This window comes from Pomacea canaliculata, linkage group LG10 (genome assembly GCF_003073045.1).
Source record: "Pomacea canaliculata isolate SZHN2017 linkage group LG10, ASM307304v1, whole genome shotgun sequence".
Lineage (NCBI taxonomy): Eukaryota > Metazoa > Mollusca > Gastropoda > Architaenioglossa > Ampullariidae > Pomacea > Pomacea canaliculata.
Window position 1 is genome coordinate 23,468,815 of NC_037599.1, and position 15,760 is coordinate 23,484,574.

Sequence of the window (15,760 nt, forward strand, 5' to 3'; positions counted from 1 at the left end):
AAACGCAATAGGAAAGGAATACAGTAGTGGCTTAATACATTTACATATTAAAAAATCAAAAGAAGAGAGTAGCAAATTGAAGCAGGGTGTATACTTAATTACACAGGCTGAATAAACAAATTAGTTCAGAAAAAAACCGCGCCAGTTAGCTTCTGTTCTATATCCAGTAATGTACACCCTCGCGGCAAATGGCGTACCATCAAAGCCAGATCCCCAGCAAAGTGAGGAAGGATCGCAGACCGGCAAGACGGACCGAACCAGAAGCATCAACAACCGCATATAGACTCAGTGAATGCAGACAGCTCAGACATGTCGCTTATCCTTTCCAACTTTTCCCCTCCCCAAAGCCTTTTTGAAGTTATCACTTTTGTGGAAGGCCTTATTCACAGAAACTTCTATCTCAGCTGACATTGACCTTCTCACTAGCTCATGTGAACTTTTTGAGTGAATATGACTAACAAAATGGAGAAAGCACTAAGCTAAATACCTAGCCTGTACAATTAATTTGCCATCTTGATTATCAAGCGAAGCCTTTTGGAGGGGTGCAACAGCCCAGTCAGAGGCCACTGATGACTAGAAGAATCAAAGGCTGTAGGAAGGGTAACGTGGAAGCAGGGGTGTATATACTCCCTGTTGTCTAATGACTACTCACTCACCATTTATCTAAAGCTCTTTTTAAGCCCATCTTTTCCCCATCCCACCCTGACCATGATCTCACCCTGGTCGATGTTCAGTTTAGTGTTTGGGGTAATACTTCTAATGTACATACCTTTCTACACCATTGTCACCAAAAAATCTCATGATGGATCCTAGAGGGAAAAAAAGTACAAATGCAGGTGTATAAATAAAGGTACAAAGAGATCAAGATAGTCCCGTAACTTTTCGGTTAATTTGGAGGGAGGTCGATGCCCACCTCTTCTTACTTGCTGCCGCTCCTTCCCCAACACTGTACAGGGTCAAATACACATTTAGCTGAGTCAGCTGGGAAATGTATACCAGACAAGTATCGAACCGTCTAGTGTGCCTGCCTCCATCTTCGGACACCGTGCTATCCGTTTTCACACACACACACATTATCGTCCATTGAGGCAGAAAGTTCCACATCCTTTACAAGCCATAACATGTACAGGCCACGGCGTATGCAAGTCAAGTATCCATCTTTGATAGACAGCTACTGGATGTGCAGAAAAGTTAACCAGGCACAGGTCTGAACAAGCCTCGAACCACTGAGATTCTGCTCCACGGTCTAGTGCTCTACCCACTAGTGTAGGTAATTACATAGTCTCACATCTTGTCCACTTACATAAACTCATGCATTTTATCTTTACACATTTTGTGAGCTCAAGAATGATCTTCAACCACATTTCCCTACAAATCGACAGAGATTCATGAAGCTATTTCCTCTAGCGATCATTTTGAAGATTTCACAAATACTCACGAGCCTGTAGAAAGTACGACTATATATATATAGTTCTGTTGTAACTGCTCAGCTTCTTGGGTGAAGATCTAGTGTAAAAATGTTGGATGTCAGAAAATGTTGGACATTTCTAGCCGACTATCCTGTCCCGGGATGAACAAGCTTAAACTCGACATGTGAGGAACATTAAGTGACGATGCAGGAAAATGGACGATGTAATGTGATTGCGAAGGATGGGTGATGGAAGAGAGGGGTGGTGTGGTGGGGACGGGGAAAGAGCCAGGGCCGCTTGGCCAACATGATTTGGTGCACACGTCCTAACGGTTTTTTCCTGCATGACGCAGGAGCTGTTTATAGCTACCTCTCTTGATAAGCTGCTTTTGTAGAGGTGGGCTCATGAATCACGCAGAAATCAGAAGTCAAAGATTTTCATGATTGTCAAAGACTTGTTCTTCTTTTGAAAAAAAAGCAGCGCATCAATTCACTGGAATAGCCTCCCGTTTTGTGATGGAGAATGGAACTGTCTACCATACCAGCCCTCACAGATTATATACTTAAAATGAAAGTGTCAGATGAGTTGTACTTACATTTACTTTTCACCGAGTAAAGTGTCTGTGAAAGTCTGGTTAGGTCTTTGCTATTCACGACTTGTGTTATTGCTAGATTCTCACTTTATAATGTGCATTTGTGCATATTTTGCGAAAAAAAAGTGTTAGGTAATATTTTACAATAAATTTCGTATCGTATAGAAGCCTTCTAAAACTCCAAGTGTGCACGGACCCACATTTAAACATATATATATCTCTTGTGTGTGAGCATGCCAGCGTGTTCTTTTGGTGCTGTTCAAAATTTATTTGCCTTTAAACGGCCGCAAACCGCTGTCAGCTCCAGAACAAGGACGCTTGTTGAGAAAGCTTAAAAAAAAATCAGAAAAAAATCTTCTTGTTTATTGCATGCTTTTTGAGAAAGACAAATTACATTAAACCCCTCTTTTTAAAAATCTGTTTTTACTGAGCTGGAGACGAAGTTAAAGGGCATTGCAATCCTTGTTTAGAAGAAAGGTAGCCAAGGTACACAAACAATGATAACTGCTCACGCAGTCAGTGTTGTCCTGTCCCTGATGTTATGCTGAGCCCACCCAGTCGCTTAGCAACCTCCCTGTAATCCCTTTTCACCTCTAGTCCCACCTCAGATAATTATGACTGGGAAAGATAAAGCAAAGGTACACATCACAGCATTTCGGGGGATACATCCGAATGGTAAGCGCCGTTTATCCTCTCCCAGTAATCAATTTAAACACAATTGTGACTCGTCTGACCTCGACTGACCTCGCCTGACGTAAACATGTCAACGGTTTTGTTGTGTAGATAAGACCGCAATCTCCGTCTTTATTATGTAACGAAAATAACTTGTAGACACAGCGCCTGAAAACTACAAGGGATCCTTTTTACCGGCAAGTTTCTCGCAAGCTGTAGGAATGGTATGCTGTTGTTGTGTGCTTATTTATGTTTATTTTGACTAATTTAAAGTTAGAAAAATACAAGTTCAAGCTAAGAAACAAAGGTTCGATTGAATGTTGTGTGAAAAAAAAAAAAAAAAAATGATGGGGAAGGGATGGGGAGTGAGTGAGAGAAAAATCGTGCTGCAGATTCAACGAATCTCAATGTAGACAAACTATTTCGGCGACGACTGCAGCCTCAACTGAAACAATCTGTCGCCAGGCATCATGGCGTCAGACGATGGTCTGAGACTGGAAACAGTCGAACCCATGAACGTCAGAAGGCGTCAGCACCTTGGTTTTCTCGCCCAGACCTCGACGGCGTCAGTGCAGGATCAGTGCAAGATTTTATAATCCAGAGACAGATAAGCTTTAGTAGCAGTCCAAAGGTTGTCCTACCCTCTCTTCAGTCTATGTTTCCTTTGCGCTGAAGAGGGAAAGGGATTCCGCATCTCACGCGACTACAAGGCAGTTTTTCGTGTCCATGTGTATAACTTTGGGTACGACTTTATATGTATTTTTTTTGAATCTTTCCTGATAAATTAGGTACCCAGTCGTGCTAAGTAGCTGCTGGTGTAGTAATCTAGTCATGAGCCTCGATCTAGCGACCTTCTGTTTTCCAAGTCAGAGGCACTGACTACCAGGCTAGAGAGCCTCCCCAATATAGAAGCAATAATACTAAGCCGACTGAACGTCAACAAGCACGAAATAGAGATCAACAACATGACCTCGGGACACGCCTATGTATTATGGGGTCACAGCTCCCTTGGTGACTGTCGTCTTCACACTAAAGTCTCGAGGATATTCCTGGTGTCAAGAGATGTTGACATATGACGACAAATATTGGCTTCTACCTCTGTTGATAAATTTAGTAGAAGGAAAACTAAGCCTTCACATCCAAGAAAAAAAAAATAACTGGAAATTTCATGATCTATTCACATGCCTTTGTCAGCAACTAAAAGCTTAGTGACTGGCGTGTTCAGTGTCCACCCATGTGATGAACTCAGGACACGTGACTGAATGAAACTGCTGTAGACTGCCGGCAGTTCACGTGGCCGCCATGTAAATGGTTTCCTTCACCGCCGTCTGGAACCACTGAGCGTCGCGGTCTGGGATGGTGACATCCGGGGAGAAGTCATGTCCGCTGTTTTGTGTTTCAAATCAAATCAAACTTCATTGTCTGTCCGAGGAAGTCGAAGACAGAAATTTTTCTTTTGCTCACAAACATAACATGAGCATAACAAACACAATTTAATTCATGGGATCGCGGGCAGTAAAGATGGAAAGTTATTCATCAATTCAGTATAAGACCTTTTAAAAAAACATACAGGAACGACGTATGACAAGTGGACGATAAGACAAACTAGAGGAACTGCGAGAGAGAGAGAAACAGGATATATTAACCCTTTATGGTTGACAGATCTGGACTGCTGTATGTTGTCTCATAAATTTCTCTCCTGTGCCGTGACATACCTGCCTACAAAAAGCTGGCTCATCTTACTTGACAGCAGGTAAATGAATGCACGCGGGGTCAAGAAGAAAAACGGGAAAGAAGACTCTGGCCTGTCTTTGTCATTAGCAGGCCATCTTTTTTTGCAGGAATATCTTTACTTATCATGCAGCGCTGCAATTCTCAATGAACTTGACAAAAACATTGTCTAGAGTATAATAGTTCATTGACATTTGATAGTTCACGGTATAAGGTGTTGTTAAAAACATGTTTTGTAAGATCGCGCCTGCGATAAAACACCAGGATATAGGTAAAATTTCTGAATGATCACGGAGAGATAATGACAACAGAAGACTATAAAGGTTATAAAATTGAAAATTATTTATATATAAATTGTTTAGATGTACTTTTTGACACCATACACTCACAAGATGACTGTTCTCTTTCTGTAGTCTGGTTGTCTCTTGACAGTCCTTTCACCCACTGTCCCCTACTCATACTCCTCGCATTCCCCTAGTCAACATCCCAACCCCCACATCTCCACCTCCGCACCCCTCCCCCTTCACCTACACACACTTTGATGATACTGTTCTGTGTAACACTATACCAAAGACCAGTACATGCCATTTAACCGAGCTGTAAATCTGGCTTAATGAGCCTGTTACTACTAAACGTGCAGGCTGACCTCTGTGAACTACAGCAACGCACGGAAAATTGCAGTTAAATGCAGTTTTACGTACGTGTAAAGCTTTCATCCTTCTCTCTCTCACAGATTCTGCTCCACAGTCGAGTAACCCCCAAATAGGTAATACACATACAAGTATGTACACAAACACGGACTAACGGTACTTACACACAGCTGAGGTCACTTCCGGCGCAGTAATGTGAGTGGTGCAGCGTTGACAGACGTGGCCTCTATATTGATTTTTAATTGGCTTTGAGTAGCGGAAGCGCCATAAAGATCATTCCAGCATCAGGGTCAGAGAGACAGCACTTGCAACTTAACCCATTGAAACTTGGACTTCCGAAAATACAAAAGCCAGCTTTACTTGCTCCGCGGCTAACACAGCCTTTGAGGGCAAAATCTGATTGAGTGTTGAGAGGAAGAAATCAAGCGTATCGGACGAAGGAAAAGATCGAGAGGACTGGAGAAGTGCTCTTTTCTGTTATGTGATGAAAACAAATGAACACAGAATAAAAATCTTATTCATCTTTTTTCTTACAGCATTTCTCTATGTGTCTTTATATATATATTATAATTTGCCTGTCTGTGTATAGGTATATAATTTTTATATATATATCTTCTTTGTGCATGTGGCTGCATATCTCTCGTTTCTCCTACAAAATCAATGAAGCTTACTTGACTTGCTTTTCTTTTTAGGTAGCTACACCTACACCTACAGACAAAGGACCTCGCCCACCCCACACATAAACATATATTACTCTTTCTAAATATATAACTTTTATAGCAGATTGTGAAGAATCAATGAGGATAAAAGGGCGACAGTGCTTACATTTTATAACCAGACTACAATATCATCTCAGGAGGCTTCCTTCTTTATAACTTCCATCCTGTCACATAAGGGTTGTGAGAGTGGAGGCCGGTGGTGGGGTGGAGGAGGAGAGAGGAAGGATTTGCTCCTTCTGTCCTGTGACAATACGGCTGTTCATCATGCAATATTATTCATTGCAATGCCCGGACAAAGAGTCACGAGATGCTGTCAGGGTAAGAAATTACCATGGCAACGCGGGCTTATGGTGCGGTATGGCGTTCCGCCTGAAGGCGAGTGTGTCCGTTGTAAACGTTCTTTGAAACCACAGGCACGTCTTGCATCGACTGCATGCTAGCGCCCTCTGTCCCAATGTTTCAGAATTGTTCTCTGAAGGGAACGAATGATGGTGAGAAGCATACCTGAATATACATCAGAGACTGAAGGTGTCTTTATTCTTGCTGTCACAGTGTTCTCATGGTTGACAGCATGAACTAAATGTTAAGCTGAATCAGATCTGACATGAACCTAGGGTCAGGAGTTGAACATAGACCTCAGAGGTAAAAACACGGAATAAACATGAAAAACATACATTAATTTTATACTGGAATTATTTCCTGAGTTAATAAAAGACATTGTCTCCCAAATTGGTGGCGATCAGCTACTGGATGATGAAGTCGACAATTTTGTGTTCCTTCTATGCCCATTGAGAGTATTTCAGTCGTACACCTCTCTATTACACACATTTCTGTCTTACCCCACTGCCTGAGTATCGATCAGCTATTTTCATCCGTTATTGATTCCGAGCTCGGCGAAATTCAGTTGTGTATTTAAAGACCATGGCGTCATGTCTGCAAGGTTGACAGGGTGAGGGAGACAAAAGATGTGGGAGTGGTGACTGCACCCTGGTGGAGACACAGTTCAAAGTGCATGACAGTCACAGGTGGTGTCTGCTGCAGGTGTTGCTCACGACTCCTGAACAATGGACTGAGCCATACAAGATATAGTAGTGAGGAGGATGTGACACAATGCACTCATTACTCGGAGGTGATGGACGCAGTAACAGGTTGAGAGACAGAGAGAGGGGACGAGGATGAGGAATAACTGATGTAAGAGATACCGAGATCAAACTTTCTGTCCTACATTTTTCTTTACCCTAGTCTGTGGTCTGTCCTGTTCTTGTATCCCAGTAACCCCCCTCATGCTCTGTTCTGTCTTGTTCTTTTACTCTTTCTCAACCCCTGCTTCCCTCACACACACACACAGAATTTCATCTCTCTCTTACATTCATTTCTAGTCATAAGAAAACATTAGTTTATTCCTGGCTGAACTACATGGCAGCTGAACTCAGAATGGTAGACCAGCACCACAAAATGATTTCCTTTGAGAGCCCGTATACCCGGTAATGGAGGTCACCCACATCAGTGCCACACATAAAAACTGTTTAACGTATTTTTTATGGGACTCAGTTTTATGACATAGTTTTGCTTATCATCTCTCTGGTTCTCTCCCAACACCACAGGATCTTGGACGCTTGACATAAAAAAAACTGAAAATTATTTTAACTGAATTTGCGACACACGTATACACCTCCACAGGGGTAAATGCGCTTTACAAATTGAATGATTGGTGTTTATTACTATTAATTACTTGTTAGATTTTAGTTCCTTTCCTGCTAATGTCTGACAGTGTGTATGTTGTAGATGACAACCTCCTCATGGCGGGAAATTCCTAGTGCAAAGTGGACCAGGGATGGTCATGCAGGAAGTGTTCCTGTGTCAGACGAGAGGGACCCTGGTGACAGAGAGACCAACCGAAGCTAAGGTTCGGTCTCCACCACCGACAGATAAGATAAGCTCCATTATCGTTCATGACCCTCCCACCGCTGCAGCTCTCTTCCTCTTCAGGAGGGAAAGCAGAAGGAATTATGGGCGAGCTGGCTATAAACTCTCCAGTGAAATAAATGGACGCCGTGCCAGCCTCCGTCCAAAGCCCAGAACTTTCCTCAGCTGATGTCCGGGGGGAGCAAAATCGATTTGCACACAACACATTTCAGTGGCTGACATCTGTCACTGACGACACTATTCCTCCGTGTTGTCCTCAATTACAGATAATTGTGTGTGCGCGCGCGCGTGTGTGTGTGTGTGAGAGAGCACGTGCGCCCTTAATTTCACGTGGTTTGTCAGTGAAGTCAATCTGCGGTGCATTTATTGTTAATTTAATAATTATTTATGGAACATTTATTGTCAACATGTTTGTAATTGCTTCCATGCAATGCTGATCAAAAGGTAATTGCATGGAACAATATCCATAATCTTGTGTTTTACTGATGTAGATATGCTTCAATTACAATTACCATCCAGCGAAACATGTTTACAGGGGTTTATTGAGGACCAGGAAGTTTCGGACGGCAGGAATAAATCGGTTTACTGATAACAAGAAAGAGATTTCTGTGCTAAGCAGGATCCGTTCATGCTTGGTGTCGTGTACATGTGAAATCAAACACAGCCTATTAGTGCATTAATTTATTATGATTAGAAATTGATCTTTAGTTGCCATGTTGTTTCCATTATCATTATGGATAACACAATTCAGTGCTACATAATATTTTATTAGTGAAATGAATTCTTGTACACTTCATGTCATGCTGCGCGATAAAAATGCTCCATCATCATCATCTCAGCACATTTCACTGAAGTAACATTGGTTTTGTTTCCAGGTGCTGACAGGTCAAAGGTCTCCGCAAGCCACTCTCGAAAGTGTCCCTTCCATCTGTTTCCCAGGAGAACATGGCACGTGACAAGTTGCATCTTTGTCCGACACTTCTGTCTCGTGTAAGGAAGAGACACAGCGAGGGCAAAAGGTCAGCTGATAATTGGTCTGGCAAATCTTTGTGTGTGTGTGTGCGAGCGTGCATACGTACATACGTACATGCGTTCATGGGAAAGCAGGATGAGGCCAACTGGCTTGCGATGCTCAATGGCATGTTTATTTTATATGTAAAATAAAGGGGAAAATCTGCTACACATACCCAATTACAACATACCTCTACTACAAAGACAAAGCTGGACAGCGGTACCCATGAGCGACGGGAGGAGAGGAAGGGAAGGTGAGTCAGGTGGCAATGAGGCAGTGATGGCAGGAACAGGTAACGAGCAAAGGAGTTAATCAGCTTACAGATGCCATCACCGCAACTTTAAAGTTTTATCTTACACAAGAATCCCACGGGCGGCTTTTCTCCCTCCCTCCCAAATCCTTTGAACTACTCTACGCGAATGCGATGACAAATGACAAATCTTCTAAGGGTGATAAAATAAGCAGAAGTTAAATCTTTCGCTTTTTTTTTACATTTAGCTCTCGCCAATGTTCACACACTATATTAATAATAATAAAAAAGACACCACAGAGAACGTGGCTAAATTGAATTATGTACGAAGATGTATGCTGGTAGTCATCTAGACGACGACAATACCCTGGCTAGTGCATATCTATATATATATCTTTAGAGAGAGATTTATTTGCATGTGTGAAAGACAATTATCTAGAAAAAAACCCGCACAGCGGAAGGCCTGTTTTATCTTTTATTCGTCCTATGAAAACATATAGCCAGGTCAAACGCTCACGTTTCCTTTCTCTCATTTTTCTCCTTCCCCCATTTTTCCCCCAATCACCCAGTCTTCTCTACTCCATTTCTCGTGAAGGAGCGAGCGACTGTACCGGACTCGCCATCGCGCATGCGAACCCACTATACAGAGTTGATATACTTGAGTATGCTGACCTTTGATCTCCCTATAAAGCTTTATTCTCATTGCAAAAGCTGAAACCTCTTAGCCACCATGCACCCTGCCACTCTCACCAGGTGCCCCCAGCAGACGATCAGTGAATAGAAACATTTTCACTCCAACACCAAAGTCATGTTTAGAGTGGCGGTGGAGTGTCTGTTCTTATCACAGTTAGTTGCAGGACTTTTTCATCATCTCTATCGTCATCGGGCCGATAAATCACTTCTCCACTATGTTAAAAATCTGACAAGAAGAGCCACAGAGGTGCACAACCCACAAAATAGCGACGGAGAGTGCAGCCCAGGTGAGCAGCCAGGTGAGGTGCACTTGCTTCACTTGCCTTCAGGACACGCCTACTGTCGGCGAGCACAGAAAGTTCAGGTACAAGCAAAAAGCCGCTCAGGACATGGGAAACAGGAAGTGAGTGATGGCCACACCTTGTCCAGGTGTGTTTTACATTCTGTCGCAAACGCTTTTCCCAGGTAATCAACAAGCAATAGAGTATATTGCTATTTTTTCTACCACCATCAACCCTCCAAGTTTGTGAAAATACGATTTAAAGTGCCTGGGATAGTAGTAGCAGCTGGTGGTGATGATCGTGACGATGACAAACAGACAAACATACAAACACACAGACTGAGAGAATCTCTGGCATGGGGTTCATGATCTTACGTGAAAACACACACAGGTGTGCACTCACACTCTTTTTTTTAAAAATCTCGTTCGTGTTATTACATAAATTTTTAGACAAATTAAAAACATTATCGACGAGTGGTTCTAAATTCCTCCTGATCCAACCTTGAATTGATGAAAGGTGGGCCACCTGAACTCTTAAAGCTGGGACCGACCGACAGTCTCCTCATCACCTCAAACAATTAACCTTTTGTGACCTCCCATTGCATAGCTCCGCGGCATTTCACTGTATTTATTACCTTGAGTGAGTGGGGTCAGTACCATGCACTCTGACCCCTCTATTCATTCTTACGCAGGTAGCCACATTAGATGACAAGGTGTATGGTGGATAATGAATAGCCAAAACTTTTAATATTTCGTCAGCTTTGCTTTCAAAAAAACAGAAACAAAAGATAAACACAAACAAAACTGTGTCAGCACAGAAATTAAACATTCTTAATTCTTTCAGGAGATATACAAGTTTATTATGGTAGTATAGTAAATTATTTTTTTTTGTTGTCCTTTTTGTCTTTCCTACTAGCTTGGCCGTTCTGTTACGTAATAGGAGTAGTAACTGTGTGTGTGTGAGAGAGAGAGAATGCATGTCTGTGTGAATGTCTGTGAGTCTGTACGTGTTTGTGTGAATGTGTCTGCGCGTGTGATTGCCGGTTATTGATCTGAGTTCTCATGCTGTGCCGTTACCCGGCAGCCCTCCACCCGATGTTGCTGCTGTCGCTGTTGTGGAGCAAGTGGTTGTCGTGAAGGCGGCGGCGTCAATAAGAAGCCATAAGCCGTCACCCCACTACCATATAGAGGACTGACTGTGGAGGGGGATCACGCATGAAGACACCACATATAAGGCTAGAGTGCCAGCGCGGGGTCGCGGCCGTAGACACAGGCTGCGCGCCGCACGAGCCCTAGAAGCCGAGTGTTAAACGAGTGGCGAGAGCGGGACTGACGTGCGTCACGAATAATCACATCACGACCCACAGCGGCGTCGGCCCCAACGGCCTCTGCTTGCCGAAACACCCAGACGGAGAAAAAAGGAATGGACGACGACATCCGGTCGCCTTCTTTCAATATTTCTCAGACAAGGTTAGGTTTGCCTACAGCAACACACACACAGAGATACAGGGAAGATGGACGTTCCCTCCCTACCACACACACACAGATACAGGAAAGATGGACTTACCCTCCGCACCCACACACACAGACAAAAAAGATGGAGTACCGTCTCCAGCGACACACACACACAGATACAGGAAAGATGGACGTACCCTCCCTATCACACACACACAGATCACAGACGCATGCACAGAAGGGAAATACAAATTTCGCAATGTTTTTTTCCCAGAAAGCCTTTCCATGTCAGTGAAGTGCTTAAACAATTTGACTGCCTGGAAGACATTCATCAATTCTAATGAATTCATCAACTTTTACAACTGACAGTTTTATAGACATCCGAACCGGAAGCTCGTAAACAGTTCTACAAACAACAACCGAAATTAAAAAATGTCTTGCCTTCATTTTCGAGTACAATTTAAATCCATCCTTTAACCCTAACCCTGATAATCTCAACATGATAAACATATTCGTTCATCTGACAAGCAGTAGAAACGAGAAAGACATTCAGTCCTATTGTTATCTTCCTCTCTGCTTGTCGGTCTGTCTGCTTGCTTGTCTGTGGCAATCAGTCAGATGCATAAAAGCATGAAAGAGTGTACATACACACAAATCTATGATTAATGTGGAAATCGGTATTTCAGTTCCACACGAAGGAAGTTCGATCCTACACAAGCTGTGCTGAAACAAAGACAATATTAATTTACATCCAGAGTTCAATGCTCCCCGCCGAGGGACAGAAGCTCGACAACTGTTATTGCTTTCCGGTATTGCTGTGCATTATTCATCTGATCTCACACAGCCCAACATTTCTGGGAATGCATTCACCAACAGACAGACAGAGGAGTCAGTCAAGCGTGTAGACAGATCCTGTCTTGCACATCATAAATTAAACAGCCATAAATACAAAGTGCTGAGGACACTTTACTACACCTGGAGGGCTTCATTTCGCACCCAACCAACCGTCTACCTCACCCAAGCTTTTCCAGGTGTGGATGATGCAATCTTCTCTCTTGAATGAACACAATGAACAAGGGAGTGAACACGTGGACAGACCACGACAGGTTTGGTGACTCACTATTCAAATGGGACTTTGTACAGGTACACAAGCCGACAGCAAAATAAAAACAAAGATAAAGCTCTGCACGAAAATTGCCAAACAGCAAATAAATCGAAATCAAGTAGACACGTGTGTATATAATTATATATGAAAGAACCGATACATGAGAGAAAACGAAAATTAACAAGCAGATATACAAAGAGAGAGCTCGAGGGTAATAGCAAGAAAAAAAGCGATAATCAGATGAGATTGTTTTGTCTTCCATGGAGTCAGAGTACAGGTAAGTGAAGAATGAGTGATGCATGGCGAGGAAGACAAGATGGGAAATGTGTGTAACATCCCGCGTTCACTGAGGCAGACAAGGAAGCAAAGACAAAAACAATTTTCCCAGCAACACATTTTGAAACAACTGCCGGCTCCTGCGTTGACTGAGAGATTTACGGTTGTGTGGCTGACAGCGAGCTGAAGGTGGGGAGGTGGGGAGGTGAGGAGGTGAGGAGGTGGGGAGGTGGGTTTTTTCCTCCCATGGGGATGGAATGGGTAATCTCTCTTAACGACAGTTCGTGTGCTTTCTCCGGTATTTCCTGTTCGAATTCCACGGCCGTTTGCAACTGCAAAAAGTGGATTTTCAACATGATGTTGGCGGTGACAGTATTTTTGTATCTGTTCACCCATTTTCTGACTTGACCTCTTGGTACTGTCTCGCAGACATTTTAGTGGTCTGCCGATGGCAATAAAGTGGCTTCTTGAGAACATGAATGAACTCAGATGTATGTTCTTCTTGCTGTTGACACAAAAAGGAGGGAAAGAATTTCCGATGTACGTGACCTACAAGTCCAGGGCTGGATTTCATGTCGAGGTTCTGGGGCACTTACATCCTGATCAAGGCGACAACCTGTCTGTGTACAACAACATCTAGATGCGATAAAGGAGGACAAGGGAAGCTTTTATATAAATGCCTTTGGAGAAAATGATTCTTTTTTTTAAAAAAAAATGCTCACTTACGTCCTAAGAAAATAGTTTCCAATCCTCTCGACTTCTAACACATCTAAATCCACCATCCCTCCATTCTCCTCAATTAACCGTCTTACTAACCCGGCAAAAAAAAAAAAATGAAATTTAAAAATAACTGCCTTAGCTGATCCTGTGTTTAAAGAAGTCTCTAACTTCCTGACAGAGCAGAATTAATCTGTTAACATTGCTGCCATGTTGCTGGCAAAGATTGAGGCAAGGATGCTTATTTTTAAGATTCTGTCTGGAACATGGACGCGCACAAAACTGTTTACTGCCATGCCCTGATTCCAATCTCAGCAGTGCCAGCCAAAGATTTTGGAATCCAGTTGTGGATGTGGAGAGCGATTGCAGTTGCCATAAGCCATCTGTAAAGTCTGGCAGCATTGCAAAGAAATGATAGAGCACCTCGCTATGTCAGTGACCTCTCCCTGAACCCTGTGACATCCTTCCAGAAGCAGAGTTCACAGTCTTAGAAAGATTGTTTTTAACAAACCCTCCCGACAATGGCTTTCTCTCTCTCATACACAGTTAACATCGATGTTCGCCATTACTAGGTCTGTCCATTCCAAATATAAGTTTTAAGACTCCGTCAACATGAACTATACCTTTTCTCCTCACTACCATCATTGTGTCTACTCATAATTCAAAACAACAATGTCCCCCTAGCATGACTGAAATGACCTAGAGTCACCTTGTTGAGTTCAAGTTCTTTATAAATCTCACAACCATCATTTAAAGCATAAAGTCACCCCAAAACCTAAAAACTCTTTACCTGTTCATTCGCCAAAAAACAAAACAAAAAAAAAAAAAAAAACGCTCACACAAACATGTTGTAAAACAATAAAAAATAAATAAATCCCCGACCAATCAACTACAGCTTGACACGGCCAAGAAGTACTACTCACTGCCCACACGAGCGCTGCCTAAAATAATCCACGAGCTCTCTCGAACAACTCATACAATTGCAAATTCTGTGTGAAGATCAACCCTCGAAACAGCTTCGACCCTAAACTGAAGGACCCTACACCCTGGTGTGGCCCTGGAGTTCAAGAACAAGCCGTCCCTCCAAAGGGCAACAGCTTTCCCGTGATGCAGCGCGGCGACGTGATGGACAACCTTGACGGCGTCGTGACTCCACGTGACTTCACGTGACTCCACGTGATCCACTTGTAATGATTTGATGTTTTGTGTAATTTCCAGACGACAATAAATTTTATTGCTGGCGGCACAAGACTATGAACTGGACGGGTATACAGCGCGCGCATGCGCAGGTGCTCTTGTTGTTGGCTGTGAGTTCTAAACGCGGACTGTCGGGTAGGTTAGCGTTACACGCGCGTTAAAGCCGGACTCACACGGTGCGATTATCTGAAATAATTTTGATTTCATCAAGTAGATTTTTCTTTACAATTTTGTAAGTACAAGAGTTAAGGAAAATTATCGATAATAGATGCATTGGTGTACTTTATCTTGTAAACTGTTTAACTGGTGTTCACACGTTTCCATTTCGAGTTAGTAGGGCCGTGTAAGATGGACTTGAAGGAAAGACAGATTGTGTATTAGTCACCTGTTTGTGTTCTTGTGCACGGGAGGTGCGTGTGTGTGTGTGAGAAAGAGAGACAGATCGTGCTTTATCCCAGACAGTAGGCAAACATAACATCTACTCATTCGATTGAATATCTGGGTCTGTCTGAACCTTGTTTGTCTGATTTACTTCTGAGACCCAGAAGGCGTCTGAAGTCTTCTGCTGCTTATCACGTGATCATGTGTGTGTGTGTGTGTGTTCGTACAATAAATAAAAAAAATATCAATAAATATGTGTTTATGTATGGGTCAGTGTATATAGGTGTTTGTGTTTATGTATTGTACCTACAAACCTCATGGACGTACGAAAGTAAATGGTTGGCTAGCCAGCACTAGATAGACTCTGATAGAGGAAGTGACGAATTCACTAGTGCGGCAGCACCACCTGGTGTCTAGGCAAGGGGCTTGATGCATTCTTCACTCTTCCAGCCTTCTGCCCCACGTGCAGCGACACGTTTCGCTCCGCGGGATGGTGGCGCACTGCGGCGACAACAGTCCCAGAGTCGCCATCAGCAACAACCTCAACCACCTGCCTCCTCTGGCGTCATCCCGTCTTAACCTTTCTGCACCCACACCACCCTCCACCTACTGTTGTCCGGACTCCTGCAGTTAACACCTGCTGCTTGTAAGCACGAAAACTGTTGAGCACAGGTAATACAGTGGTTGAGAACAGG

General features: G+C 43.1%; 1 protein-coding gene across 2 annotated transcripts in view; it reads right to left on the minus strand.

The window, feature by feature from the left end:
- The window catches only part of LOC112573395 (neurocalcin homolog), a 60,426-nt gene that overhangs the window by 13,229 nt on the left and 31,437 nt on the right, over positions 1 to 15,760 (minus strand). The gene's annotated exons all lie outside the window — the stretch shown is intronic.